Source organism: Sorex fumeus, unplaced genomic scaffold, assembly GCF_029834395.1.
Source record: "Sorex fumeus unplaced genomic scaffold, SorFum_2.1 ptg000041l, whole genome shotgun sequence".
NCBI classification, from domain to species: Eukaryota; Metazoa; Chordata; class Mammalia; order Eulipotyphla; family Soricidae; genus Sorex; species Sorex fumeus.
The window spans coordinates 6,053,459-6,065,722 of NW_026606098.1; the positions used below are offsets into that span (position 1 = coordinate 6,053,459).

Consider the following 12,264-nt stretch of genomic DNA (forward strand, 5'->3'; position numbering starts at 1 on the left):
GCCTGGTTTCTGAGTGGGCCTGTTGCCGGTACTGTGGTACTGTGCGAGCAGACAGGGATTGTCTGTGCATCAGGGGCGGGGGCAGGAGAGGAGCCACGTTTGCCTCCGGGCCCACAGGAACTGGAGATAATGGGGAGTTGTTAGGGTCCAACATGCTGTCCCGGGAACACTATCATTACTTTGCTAATGACTAACTGTGTCTTTCAGAAGGCAGCTGGGAGCCCGGGGTCTGCAGCAGGGGACAGGGAAGTGGGAGGCTGGCAGCCTGTAATCTGGGGGGCGTGGCGGGGGGGGGGGAGGGGAGGGTGCTCTGCCTGTGCTCAGCCTCAGGGGCAGGGCCCCCTGCTCCTTCTTCAGCAGGCTGACAGCAGGCTGAGCTGCCGGATCCGAGGCCTGCACCTGGGTCTCTGGGGCCTGGCCCTTCTTGTCACTGCCCAGGATCGTGTCTTGGAGTGGAGCCCCCGCCGCCGCCCACCGTCCTTTCTGAGTGCAAGCGGACTCTGCGGGACACCCCAGCCCCCAGCGGCCACCTGGGACCCTGCTTGTGCCCTGGAGGGAGCCCTTCTGTCTGCGGTCCGTGAACCCAGACGGGTTCCTACTCTTCCCGTTAAAGGCGATCTCTGGGGGCTGCACCGGGCTCAGGCTTTGCACGCAGGGGTCCCCCAAGCACAGATGTGGAAGCAGCTCCCAAGCACCACCGGGTGTGGACCGAGCAATCAGTTGGCCGTCCAGTGCGCTCCCGGGCCGACGACCAGCGCCCTGGCCCAGCGGGCGCCCGGGCGCGGCAGCCGAGGAGGCGCGCGCGGCCAGGAGTGCCCAGGAGTGTCCAGGAGCGGCCTGATACAACTCCCCCGGCCCGGCCTCTGGCCCAGGCCGGGTCTCGCCTCGTCCCCGGCCGGCAGGATCCACTCTTCCCTCGCACTCGGGGACGCCAACCCCGTCCCACCACACGCGGGGCCACGCCCGCTGTCACCGCGCACGTGACCACCGTGAGTGACCGGCCAGCCGGAGGGCCCGCCTTCCCGGTGGACACCCGCCCACCGCCGGCCCGGCCACGCCAACGGCCCCGCCCCCCAGCTCTCCCGGATCGCGCCCCGCGCCGCCCCGTGCCGCTAATTGGCTGCTTTCGGAGGCTTCTAGCGTCTGGTTGGCGGCGGCCGGAGCCGTTCCGCCATGCGATTGGCCGGTCGCGCCCACTTTCGGCGGCCTGCACCTGTGACGGGCGGGGCCAAAGTCAGAGGGCGGCGCAGGATTGGTCAGTGGCGCAGAGGGGGCGGGCCCGCGCCGCACGCAACGCCTGGGCTGGAGCGCCCGCAGCCGCTCGCGGCACCTCAGCCGCCTCAGACGCCTCAGACGCCTCAGACCCCTCAGGCTCGGCCGCTACTCCGAGCGCCTCAGACTCCGCCGCGCCGCCACCCCGGCCGCCGGCCCCCGCGCCGGCCCCCCGGGCTCCTGCGGGCCGGCCCGCGGGACAGTGAGTGAGGGTCGCGGGCGGCGGGAGCGGCGGGGGCCGGGGTCGGGGTCGGGTCGGGTCGGGGCCGGGGTCGCGGGCGGCTGGAGGGGCCGCGGCGGGCCGAGGAGCCTCGAGTCGGGGCCGGGGTCGGGGTCGGGGTCGGGGTCGGGGTCGAGTCAGGGCCGGGATGGAGTCGGGGTCGGGGTCGTTTCGGGGCCGGGGTCGGGTCGGTGTCGGGGCTGGGGTCGGGGCTGGGGTCGTGTCGGGGTCGGGGCCGGGGCCAGGGCCGGGGTCGGGTCGGGGTCGTTTCGGGGTCATTTCGGGGCCGGGGCCGGGATCGGGCCGGGGTCGGGGTCTGGTCTGGGCCGAGTCGGGTCCAGGCTCGTTCCGGGGTCGCTTCGGAATCGTTTCGGGTCCGGGTCCGGGTCGGGAGGACGGAGGTCGGGGTTCGGGCGGGGTTCGGGGTGTGGTCGGGTCCGGGGTCGGGCGGGGGTCGTGTCGGGGTCGTTTCGGGGCCGGGGTCGGGTTGGGGCCAGGTCGGGGTCTCGGCAGGGCCCGAGTCGGGGCCGGGGCCGGGCAGAGGCGGGCGCGTCGCGCGGGCGCCGTTAGCGAGGCCGGGCGGCGACGTCGGGGCCACTCGGGGCGCCACAGAGAAAGTTTGGCGGCGGCGCAGGCGGGGCAGCTGCACGGCGGGAGGAGCTGTCCGCGCCCCGCACTGACCCGCCGGGGCCTCGGAGCGGTCGCGTTCCCCGCGGTCCACTCCCGTTTCCAGAAGTCGCAGAGGGCGCGTCAGGCCGGGCGCCGTCGGCCCCCGCCCTGTCAGTGCTGGACCGCGCTCCGTTCTCACAGAAACCCCACTTTGCTGTGGGAGTGACCGCGTGCTAGCCACTTAGTGGGTGCGGGCGAAGAAGGCCGCTCCTTCGGGCCGCGGCCTCGGAGGCTCGCGGCTCGGCTGCGGGGCTGGCAGCGACCTAAGCAGCAGGACGCATCCGGGAGCCGTTTGGGCGGCTCTGCGGGCGCGGACTGTTGACCCGGGCAGCGGTGGTCTGCTGTCCACGGTGCTGAACGCGTGCTCTGGGTTTTCTGACTCCGTGTTTGCACTCCGTATCTTTAACAGACTTCAGAGTTCCCACTTGTGAATCTGACAGATGAAAGTTCAAACGGGAGTTCTAGTGAACTGAATGACAGCAAGCATTTAAAAAATTACGTCTGCGTCACATTATTATTATTATTATTTTTTAGAGTTGGGTAATTGTATGGACAAAAAGTTGTTCTTCTTCCTCTTGATTAGTTTCCTTCATACTAGGATGGAAATTTTGTTGCTAGGGTACACATCAAGTAACCAAACCATTGAAGTTTAATAGGACCCTGTTTTCATAACTTCACTTTAAAAATAATGCACCAATTGTTGTAACATAGACATATATCTGTACATCAGAGACAATCTGTTCTCCAGGAACAGAGTTGATTACATCTCCCTTGGCGTTCTCTACTATGGTATATCCCAGCCTTCCTGAAGAGGGGTTGACACCTCCATGGCAGCTGTATCGGACATTCCCGTATTGGAATAGTGTCTGTTATCTACTCTTCCTTTTGTACTTTTAAGGACTTCTTTGTACATCATTTTAGATAAGTCATTTATTTCTCTTGAGGTTAATTTTGTCTGAGGTAAATTTGTTCTTTCTTATTTTCTTATAGGTTAGTAACAATAAGTATGGGGTGTAACCTGTGGTACTGAGATTCTTCTACATGATTGTGCATAGTGAACCAAGCTGGGGATTGTTGAGCTGTTTTCCTATGTGCCTTTGAACTTTAGTTCTTTGACTCCCTTGGTTGTACACATGAAAATTTACTCTTTGACATCTTTGTGATTTTGGAAAACCCAAAGAATCTTTCTCTGTCTTCCACCAGCTCCAGAAGCACTCTGTCTACTCTTTGCAAGGTCCTATGTTATGATTTGGGAATCCACAGGGAACTGTTAAAGAATTATTCTTTCCTTTTTTTTGCTGCTCTCAACAATGCTCAGGGCTTATTTCTGGCTCTGCACACAGGTCCCCCTGGGGACCATATAGGGTATCAGGGATAAAATCAGGATGGGTCCAATGCAAGACAAGTGTCCTCTCTTGTCACCATACTATCTTGCCAGGTTCTTGGTACAGCATTTTTATTGAAGCACTCACCACTTCATACTGAGGAAAGGACATGTGAACAGGGTTCCAGGTGGCCACACTAAGTGCTGAAGCTGGGACAAACAGAAAACAGGGCTGGTGGTTGAAGAGGAGTGATCTACTAAGATGGGTATCAGAGAAGATTTCAAAGAGGTAGTGGTTATTGGCTAGCTCCTGAATGATGAGTTGTGGATATTTTGGAATAGACAAATATAAATTGATTAGAAAGAGACCAAAAGGCTGGTTGTCACTGGAGAATAGAATGTGTGGTGAGACTGAGAGTGGAGGTATGGGGAGCATGGTGAAAGGAATTTCCTTAGAAGTACATAGAGGATATATGGTATAGAAAAAATTGTAAGAAAGCAACAAATATTCAAAGGTGACAGAAATTGAGAACTCTCTTTAGTAGGAAGCATATCACTGTAGGGGAGAGTGAGAGAGAATAGAACAGGGTGAGGGGGGCACTGGAAATAATGGTGGAGGGAAGTGGCAGTCTAGTGGAGGATGTGTTGTTGGAATGTTTTATTCGGGAAACCCTACCATTGTCAATACTGTAAATCATGATGCCTAAAATGAAATTAAAAACAACCAATTTAAAATTAATTGAAAAAAGAATATTGAGAGATTGTGTGGTAGGCAGAACAATGTCCAAATTGTCCATTCCTAATACCCAGAACCTGTGAATATATTATGTGACAAAGAAGATTTAAGGTAGCAGATGGACTGCAGGTTGCTAATCAGCTGGTTTAAAAATAAGGAGATTATCCTGGATTACCCCTCTGGCCCAGAGTAATCATAGGGTCCTTAAATATAGGATATGGAGGGAGAGGAATGAGTGTCAGAATTATGTGAACTCAGGAGATTTTGCCAGTCATTGTTGGCATTGAAAGTGGGAGTGCTACCAGCCAAAGAACTTGGGCAACCTTTTGAGGCTGGAAAAGGTGGGATGGATTCTCTCCCAGGATCTCCAGGAAGGAACACAATCCTGATATCTTGATTTTTAGCTTGATACCTTGACTTTACCTTGATTTTAGCCCAGTGAAGTCTCTGTCTGATTTCTAACCTTCAGAACTGTGAGATAAATTTTTTTGTATTATGTGTAGCCACTAAACCTGTGGTAATATTTTAGAGCAGCCACAGAAAACTGATAGTTGGTACTTAGCTTTTAGAAGTTTCACCTCATGAAATTTAAGGAGAAAATAACTCAATTATGTGGCCTTGATAAGGGAAAGGGGCTGGAGCGATAGCACAGCGGTAGAGCGTTTGCCTTGCATGCAGCCAACATGGCCGACCCGAGTTCGATTCCTCCGCCCCTCTCGGAGAGCCCGGCAAGCTACTGAGAGTATCTCACCCTCACGGCAGAGCCTGGCAAGCTACCTGTGATGTATTCGATATGCCAAACACAGTAACAACAAAGTCTCCAATGGAGACGTTACTGGGCCTGCTCGAGCAAATGGATGAACAATGGGAGGACAGTGACAGTGACACAGTGATAAGGGAAAATGTTCCAGCTGCTGTTTGGAGGAGGCTACTTGAGACACGCATGGTACTGATTCCCCCATTTTAACTCTTGTCAAGACAGTCATCTGCTATTGTGGTGCTTGGCTTGAGTTCCACTTGAAGTCTTTCGTCTTGCATCTTGTTCAGTCTCTACTAATTTTCCATGTCTTGCTAATGTACCTTTTCTCTGTGCTGGCCACTTGGTTAAGAGTGAGCCAGGAATGCATCTGCAAATGAGATTGTAGGCAGGCTTGATTGTACCCCTCAGAACTGTTGTCAAAGTCTTTTCCAAAGATTCCCCCCCCCCCCCCCCGCATCTTTCAAAGTCTGTCTTCAAATGTTATAATGGTTCTCAGATGAGTAGGTAAGAAATACCTTACTGTTTAAATTTTTTTTCTCCTGGACATCCCCAGTATTGGTGGGGATGACCATGGCTATATCCAACGGGGCTTGGGAAGCCAGGTGGTGCTGGAGATCAAACCCAGGCCCAGTGCATGCCAGGCCTGTGCTCCAGGCTTTGAACTATCTCCCTGACTTTACTTTACTTTATAAAATAAATACTTTACTATATTTATTTGCATTTACTTAATCCTAGTGAGTTAGATTTTAAAAAATATTCTATTTCTTGGCCACTTGGGTATTCTATTCAATAAACAGAATTCTTATACTATTTTTCTGTTTGTTGTTTGGGTGGTTATTTTTTTATAGTTTTTAAATAAGCTTTTAAAAATATATTCTGGATACTATTCATATTCTTTTTTTTTGAGTCACACCCGGTGTTGCACAGGGGTTACTCCTGGTTCTGCACTCAGGAATTACTCCTGGTGGTGCTTGGGGGACTATATGGGATGCTGGGAATCGAATCTGGGTCAGTCATGTGCAAAGCAAACACCCTATGTGCTGTGCTATTGCTCAAGCCCCCAGCTATTAATATTTTGTATTTTAATCTTTTAAAAATGTCATTTTGATGAACAGGTATTTATTTTAACAAAGTCAGGTTTGTGTTTCTTGTACACTATGGGTTACTGAGTATTATTTAATAAATAATTAAATAACTTTGTATAGCCCTTCCTCTTTATATTTTATTTTTGGGTTTTTGGCCACACCTAGTGGTGCTCAAGGCTTACTCTTGTCTCTTTTCCCAAGGATCACTCCTGGAGATGCTTGTGGGACCATTATGCAGTGCCAGGGATCAAATCTAGCCTGGCCATTTGCAAGGAGAGTTCCTTCCCTACACTCTCTACTATCTCTCTAGCCCAACCCCTCTTATTTAAAGCAAATTTCAAATATATGCTCTTTTTTACTAATTTCAATTTATTTTGTGTTTGATTAATATAAGAGTTAGAGATATTATTTTAGACTTTCTAAATGCATCAGTAAATGCATGAGCAGTTTAACCAGTATTATATATTGAGTATTATCATCCTTGACCCATTGCTCTACCCATTGAAACAGCTGATTTTACAAATGTATGGCAAGATTTTTGATTTGTCTTGTGAAACCTAGACAATTAAGATGATTTATTACTTCCTAATATTTAATTTATGAAATGATTTATTTTTCTCTTTGTTTGAATTACTAGACAGTTTCCCACAAATTATGATAAACTTATCTTTGTATTGTTTTTGCTTTGTTATTTATGATTTATTTTTTGTTTTTTGGGGGTCCAGACCCACAGTATTCAGTGACTGTTTGCATCTGTGCTCAGGAGTGATCCCTGGCAGTGTACAGGGGACCATTTTTTTGCCGGGGATCAAACTAGGTTCATGGCAGAAGCAGCTGTGTGCAAGGCAAGTGCCTTATTTCCTGTACTATTTCTCCAAATCCATTTTTTCACTTAAAGTTTTTATTTATTTTTAATTTATTTTAATGTCAATAGGTAAAGGTAAAAGGTAAAGGCCCTCCCGTTGATCGTCGATTTGCTCGAGCGGGCCCAGTAACGTCTCCATTGGAGACTTTGTTGTTACTGTGTCTGGCATATCGAATACTCTCGGTAGCTTGCCGGGCTCTCCGAGAGGGGCGGAGGAATTGAACTCGGGTCGGCCATGTTGGCCGCTTGTAAGGCGAACGCCCTACCGCTGTGCTGTCGCCAACCCATAAAATCCACAAATGTTGATACAATTCTAGAGTTGAAACTGATCAGATAACAAAGCTTTAAGAGTAAAGTTAATAAGTACAAAGATAATTTTTTTAATATGAAAATTCTTGTATCTGGTCATGAGTTTGTTAAGTTCTTATCTAAGAATTTGTTAAGCTGTTTGTTGACAGCTGAGTTTCTGTGTTTTTTTTTTTTGTAGGAGTACTGCTATTTATTCAGCCACTGATTAGCTGATTGAATTGTGCATGAACTCCACCTTACTTTTTTTTCCCATTTTTTATAATTTTATTTATTGAATCACCGTGAGAGCAGTTACAAAGCTTTTGGGTCTAAGTCTCAGTCATACAATGAAACACCTGTACCTTCACCAGTGCCCATTCTCCACCACCAAAAATCCCAGTATACCCCCATCCCACACCCTCCCCCTGCCTGTGGGGCAGATGATTTCCACATTACTCTCTCTCTACTTTGATCACATTCACTATTTTGACATCAGACCCACCATTATTTGAGATTTTACCCCAACACTCAGATCTACTGAAAAGGCAACAATAGACAATTTGTGTTCTATTGCTGGTTATGAATAACATATGATGTCTGTGGCTGCAGTAGGGCCATGTGGTTTTGAAATTCCAAAATTTTAACACTTAAATCTGGAGGGATTTCTGCCAAAAGCCACTGGGTTTAGAGATCTGCTCCTGAGTCTCTGGGATCATGGCCGTTGAGCAGCTTGATGAGGAGCCAGAGAGGCCATTCGTGGGTGATGACTTGGGGTCTCGTTGGGGTGGGGAGGACAGGCCTGGCTCCCCCCACCACCCCGTGAGGCCCAACAAGTTTCGTCACTGCGGGCCCAAGCCTGACTGTCCAATGGCCTCTGGAGGATGACAGCCACCAAGTCGCCAAGAGGGAGCAGGCAGAGGGACAGCACCCATTCCCCCCTGGGGTGGCCCAGCGACACTAACCTACTGCGGGGTTCAGACACATTTCTGCCAAAAGCCGCTGGGTTTTGAGATTTGTTTCTGAGTCTCTGGGATCAAGGCCGTTGAGCAGCTTGATGAGGAGCCAGAGAGGCCATTTGTGGGCGATGACTTGGGGTCTCGTTGGGGTGGGGAGGACAGGCCTGGCTCCACCCCCCCCCCCCCCCCATCCCATGAGGCCCAACAAGTTTCGTCACTGCAGGCCCAAGCCTGACTGTCCAATGGCCTCTGGAGGATGACAGCCACCAAGTAGCCAAGAGGGAGCAGGCGGAGGGACAACACCCTTTCCTCCCTGGGGTGGCCCGGCGACAGTAACGTACTGTGGAGTCCGGATGCATTTCTGCCAAAAGCCACTGGGTTTTGAGATTTGTTTCTGAGTCTCTGGGATCATGGCCGTTAAGCAGCTTGATCAGGAGCCATAGAGGCCATTCATGGGCGATGACTTGGGGTCTCATTGGGGTGGGGAGGACAAGCCCGGCTCCACCCCCATCCCGTGAGGCCCTGTGTGTCTCGTCACTGGGGGCCCAAATGTGACTATCCAGTGGCCTCAGACGGATGGCGGCCACTGGGTCACCAGGGGGAACAGGCCAAGGCACGAAACCTATTCTCACCTGGGTTGGCCCAGCACCGGTAGCCTACTGCAGACGCATTTCTACCTAAAGCCACTGGGTTCTGAGATTCGTTTCTGAGTCTCTGGGATCATGTCCATTAAGCAGTTCAATCAGGAACCAAAGAGGCCTTGCCTCCAATTATATAGCTGAGCCGGAGGTGGTTTGTGGGTGTGTTTCCCACATACCTAACTTTTGCTGTTTACTTTCTTGGTAAACTTTGCCCCAAGTTTTTGGGGTCTGGCCAAAGGCACAGCAGCAATTTTGGGGTATCTGGAAGTCTGAAGGCGCCATGAGGCTGCTGATGCACTCGCCTCACAGGTACAGATTGACCTGCTAGCGGCACCATACCCCCCCAGTTTCTGTGTTTTTTTTTGTTTTTGTTGAGTTTAGTTGACTTCTATGTTACTTTTCTATCTAATTTGGTGTACTCCTACTGGAATTTCAGTATTGAGTAATTAGGTGTTTTTGTTTGTTTGTTTGTTTGTTTGTTTTTTGTTTTGGGGCCACATCTGGCAATGCTCACATGTAACTTCTGGCTCTGTACTCAGGAATCACTGGTGGTGTTGCTTGAGGGAACATGTGGTATGCTGGGGATTGAACCCTGGTCAATGCATGCAAGGCATATGGCCTACCTGCAGTATTTGAGGAATTAGGAGGTGTCATTTATGCAGTCACATGGTCAAGAAACTAATGAATCTATGGCCTGGGCCAGTGTGTTGACATGGTGGTGGATATGGGAGTTAGGTGTAGTTGCCAGGCCTCCTAGAGGTATTGGGCGGTGGGCTGGGGAGAGGGTTCAGAGAATATTTGTGAAAAGGTGAAGTTGAACCCTTAGCATGGCTGCAGCTGTGGAATGTGGATGTGGTTGCCAGGGCTTCAACAGGGTGGATACTGCCTCCTGAGGGCACCTGGGAGTTTTCAGCTGCAGACTGGTGTTTCCACCGCCAGGGCGATGCTGCTTGGCATGCATAGCCTCATATATTTAGTTAGAATTGGTAGAAGAGGGCCCCAACCTTTCATTTTAAAAGAAATTCTTTTAAAGTCTTTTATTGAAGTTTATCTTTTACTTTTTGTAGATTCCTTTTATTAGGTTAAAAGTGGTCTCATCTACTAAGTTTCATATAATACTAAAACATTATTTCTAGGTTTTGAATTTCATCAAATGTTTTTCTGTACTAATTTTTTTCTTTAAGCTCTATCTGAGGTACATATTTTAATTTAATTTTATTCACTGTATCACTGTCACTGTCATCTCGTTGTTTGTCGATTTACTCGAGTGGGCTCCAGTAGCATCTCTATTTATCTCAGCCCTGAGATTTTAGCAGCCTCTCCTTACTCATCTTTCCCAATGATTGGAGGCTCTTTCAGGGTCAGGGGATTAGACCTGTTATAATTACTGGTTTTGGCATATTGAATACGCCACGGGGAGCTTGCCAGGCTCTGCCTGTGCGGGCAGGATACTCTAGGTAGCTTGTCGGGCTTTCCCGAGAAGCATATATATAGATTTCTCTCTATGATTTGTTGCCCTACTCACTGGTGTGGTAGCTTATGTAAATGGGTAAAAGTCTTATGGTGTGGTAATTATGAAAATGGGTAGTACTTATGATGCTGCCGGGGCTGGGTCCCCTGGAGTGGGGAGGGCTCCGCGCCTGCCCCCATCTCCCCTTTCCTCTGGGTGCCCCAAGTGAAAACAGCCTGGTGTGGAGTCCGGTGGCATGGCGATGGGGGCCCTCAATTTATACTCCCCGTCTGGGCGGAGCTGCCGTGAGTTCTGGAGGGTGTTCGATGAGGAGATTATCTGGTGCTGGCAGGGTGTGACTTATGGGTGTGATCCCTGGGTCACCAGAGATGGGTAAAGCAGGCAGAAGATCTCTGCTCCTGGGTTCCATTGAGTCTAGAGTCCAAGGTCACAAAGTTCCCGCATTGCCTGGGTTCCGTGGGACTTCACTCCTGTGTGAGGCTTGGCCTGAGCAATCCCGGAAAGCGGCCTGGAGTGTGGAGGTGGCTGGGCAGTGGAGGTCAGCTGCAGGAGCTGGGTCCCCCTGGGGCCATGGTTTTATTATGCTATAAAATTAGCCCTTGGTGATCATAAGGGCTACACACCTTGGATTTCAGGAGGCTGTGTAATGTTGAGAATCAAACTGGGCCTTGTTTGTGCCAGGCACATACTTAAGCACTTATCTGTCTTCCTGACCATACACTTTTCCACCTTTTCCCCCTTTTGTTGTAGTGGTTGGGGTTATACACTTCGTTGCAGTACTTCCTTAGTGGTAGTGGTCCTCACACACTTAATTGTGGTACTCACCAGAGGTTTCACACTTGGTTGTGATACACTGGAGATCCCAAACAACTGTGCTGCCTTGATTGCTGCTGCTGCCTTGATTGCTGCTGCTGCCTTGATTGCTGCTGCTGCTGCTGCTTGCTGCTGTTGCCTCTTCTTCTTCTTCTTCTTCTTCTTTCTTCTTCTTCTTCTTTCTTCTTCTTCTTCTTCTTCTTCTTCTGCTCTGCTGCTGCTGCTGCTGCTGCTGCTTGCTGCTGCTGCTGCTGCTGCTGCTGCTGCTGCTGGTCCCTCCTCCTCCTCCTCCTCCCTCCTCCTCCTTTCTTCCTTCCCTCCCCCTCCCCCTCCCCCCCTCCCCCTCCCCCTCCCCTCCCCTCCCTATCTTCCCCTCCCCCTCCCCCCTCCCCTCCCCCTCCCCCTCCCCCTCCCCCTCCCCTCCCTCCCCCTCCCCCTCCCCCTCCCCCTCCCCCTCCCCCTCCCCCTCCCCCTCCCCTTCCCCCTCCCCTTCCCCTTCCCCCTCCCCCTCCCCCTTCTTCTTCTTCTTCTTCTTCTTCTTCTTCTTCTTCTTCTTCTTCTTCTTCTTCTTCTTCTTCTTCTTCTTCTTCTTCTTCTTCTTCTTCCTCCTATTTATTTTATTTATTTGCTTTTTGGGTCACACCCAGCTAGCTTTGATCAGGGATTACTCCTGGCTCTGCACTCAGGAAATACTCCTGGTTGTGCTTGGAGAGGGCTATATGGGATGCTGGGAATCAAACCTGGGTTGGCTGCATGCAAGGCAAATGCCCTGCCCACTGTACTATCACTCTGGCCCCCCAAAATTACTTCTTAAATGTCATGTATCTAGGCCTTTAAAGAACATGGAAACTCTTGCACTAGCAGTTAATAGATTTAGAAAGGTTGTCAGTCTATAATTGTTTACATTTCATTGGCCAGAGAGTTGCTCTGACTAAACATAATTTCAGATGGGGCAGGAAGGTGGAGTCTTCCATATCCAAGATGTTTAGGACAGCTGAATATTAGTAAATCTTAGTAATATTTGCCATAATGTGGAGGCTAATTTTTATCAGTACTTCAGAGTTCACCAACACTCATACTGTATTTCCCTCTAAATCTTGTTTGTAGGTTTTGAAAATATGTTGTTCATCAAGGGACCAATTAGAGTGTGAAACTAGGAACAAT

General features: G+C 50.4%; 1 protein-coding gene across 27 annotated transcripts in view; it reads left to right on the forward strand.

Moving 5' to 3' along the window:
• Window positions 1-1,347: 1,347 nt before the first annotated feature.
• PCBP3 (poly(rC) binding protein 3) overlaps window positions 1,348-12,264 on the forward strand; it is a 206,755-nt gene continuing 195,838 nt past the window's right edge. For 6 of the 27 annotated variants that reach the window (XM_056119398.1, XM_056119404.1, XM_056119399.1 and 3 more), the window contains exon 1: window positions 1,348-1,474. The gene's annotated coding sequence lies outside the window, so the exon portion shown is untranslated. The remainder of the gene's footprint in view (window positions 1,475-12,264) is intronic. The other 21 variants (XM_056119403.1, XM_056119388.1, XM_056119413.1 and 18 more) reach the window with 9 other exon arrangements.